We start from the raw sequence: 2542 nt of genomic DNA on the forward strand, positions 1-2542 counted from the left end.
TGGCAAAATCATATCACCCAACACATTAAACCTTCGTAGCCTACCTAACATATTATATTCAAACCTTTCATATAGTTGTTGTTGTTGGAAACCTTCGCAGCTTACCCATTGAAACCTTCCATACTAGTTGGAAACATATTAAACCTTCGCAGAATTGCAGCCTACCCAACATTTTCCATTCAAACCTTCACAGCCTACCCAATTAAATCTGAATAAATTCACTTATTTGCCCATTCAAGCATTATGATGTTATTTTGTTTTGTGAGCCTTAAAATCTCAGTTTTCTTTGATAATTGATTTGAATGGTAAAGTTTAAATTGTGTTTGAAGAGAAAATAGGTTGCCCGCACAAACTGTTAGGTTCGGGTGGACACACCCAATAGTTTACGTATATTTTGAAGGATAACTAACTATGTATGTTTGATTTTTTTTTTTTTTTTTTTTTTTATGTATGTTTGATGAGATACAAATGATACAATATAACTATTAAAAGGTGATCTAAGTTACCCCAGGTAGGGGTGTTCAAAAAAACCCGACCCGATTGTCCCGACCCGCTGATCTGCTGTCCCGGCAAATACCCGATGGGAATTTTACGAAAAAAACCTGTCTTCTATCCGGGTCGGAACATGGGCCGGATTTTTCCAGAATCGGGTACTCGATTACCCGAATTAAAAATTAAAAAAAAAAAATCACCCTCAAAACTCCTCACTTCCTCAAACAGCCCCCTTTCACGAAATTAGGGTTCTCAATCTCCTCTCTCTCTCTCCGCCGCTCCCTCTCTTCCTCTCTCTCTCTCTTCGTGTCTCTCTCTCTCTCTTAGTGTCTCTCTCTCTTCCTGCTCTTCATGCCTTCTTCTTCCTTCACAGATCTTCCCTTCACGAGTTTAAGTTCAAGCGAGTTTAAGCCTTCAGTCTCAGGTAATTTCTTTTCTCATGCAAGTTTAATTTCATTGTAATTTGTGGTAATCCAATTGTTAGTGTATTTCGTGCTAATTGATAGTGTATTTCGTGCTAATTGATAATGGATTTCACTATTTCGTGCTAATTGTGCTAATTGTGGAAACAATTTATCGTGGTAATTGTACTAAATTTGTAGTGTATTTCGTGCTCAAATTCATGGTATTGCGTTTGTTCATGGAATGTAATTTGCAATTGATGTAAGATTCTCATTTGTGCATTATATCTACAATACTGTAATATCGGTATTACTTTATTATGCTCATAATCATAGCATTCTATTGGTAAGATGTATGAATATAACTATAGCATTCTATTGATAGTTTATTGCGTTTGCTCAAATTCGTGGTCTTGAATTTGTATGTCTCACTATCTCTATTTGTGTACGGCATAAGGATTTGTCACCAGTTCACCACTGTCTGTATAGTGTATAATCTCTATTAACAATTTAACATGTATGGCATAAGGATTTGTCTCACTGTCTGTAATGGCTCCTCTTATGTTCCTTGTATGGACTGGTTGTATAGTCTCATTAATCTGTGAGTTTTTGATGTATATTAACATATATGGACGGATTTTTCTCACTGTATAATTGTATATGTCTTGAATTGATGTATGTTTGTTATGTAATTATTTTTTATATGTAATTATTTTTTTGCATTATTTGGTTTTGTAGGAATTAAAGACTTGGTTTTGGACCAACCAACGATTATTATTGATGAGACAACTGAAGTTTCGGATCTCACAAGTGAATGAAACACGACCTCCAAGCTTATTTAATTTGCATTGTGGCGTTGTTATATTATTGTACTTTGTATTTGTAATTTGTATGTTTGGAATTATGTAACTAATGACTTCCCCTAAACTTTAACTTTTAATTAGTACTTTAATATGTTAAAACAGGTATCTAAAATGTAGCAGCCTAGCAGGTACTCAAGGCAGTCAAGGGCTACATTTTACTGCAGTAATTCTGGAAAAACATGCATAAAGCAGAACATGTTTCTTTTTTAATAAAAAAATGCAGCAGGTTTTTTACCAAAAATAAAAAAATGAAGCAGTGTTTTACAAAAAATGAAATATGGAATTTTTACGAAAAAAAATGCAGCAAATTAAATACATAATATGAAGTAAAAAGTAATTTACAAAAATAAATAAAAAGAGATCCGGGTACCCATGTCCTGACCCGAATAATTCGGTTACCCGGAACCCGGGCTATTCGGGTCGGGACATGGGACAAGCTAACAAGTACCCGAAAACTCGGGTATCCGGGTACCCGAAAACTCGGGTACCCGGATTTTCGGATACCTGAAAACTCGAATACCCGGATTTTCGGGTACCCGAAAACCCGGGTACCCGGATTTGAACACCCCTAACCCCAGGCCAAAACATTGGTCCACCCTGTTAATTGGCGGCAGGTTGCGCTAGCATTTCTGAAAATGGTTTGAAAGTCCTTTATTTTAATTTGGCTCAAAATCGAAGGTTTTGGTACAGCATTTGTCGACCTGAATATGGGTCTGAATCGACTTGAAATAGGTTAACTTTTTTCCTTAGGCTTGGAAATCCATGATAATATTAGGGGTTGGGAAA

At 35.9% G+C, this 2542-nt stretch overlaps 1 long non-coding RNA gene across 1 annotated transcript; it reads left to right on the forward strand.

The window, feature by feature from the left end:
• The first annotated feature begins 468 nt into the window (after positions 1 to 468).
• LOC110739007 lies at positions 469 to 1855 on the forward strand. Its single transcript, XR_002514719.1, has 2 exons — positions 469 to 916; positions 1632 to 1855. It is a non-coding gene; the product is annotated as an uncharacterized LOC110739007 (long non-coding RNA).
• Positions 1856 to 2542: the final 687 nt, after the last annotated feature.

The sequence above is a fragment of the Chenopodium quinoa genome, unplaced genomic scaffold, assembly GCF_001683475.1.
Source record: "Chenopodium quinoa cultivar QQ74 unplaced genomic scaffold, ASM168347v1, whole genome shotgun sequence".
NCBI classification, from domain to species: Eukaryota; Viridiplantae; Streptophyta; class Magnoliopsida; order Caryophyllales; family Amaranthaceae; genus Chenopodium; species Chenopodium quinoa.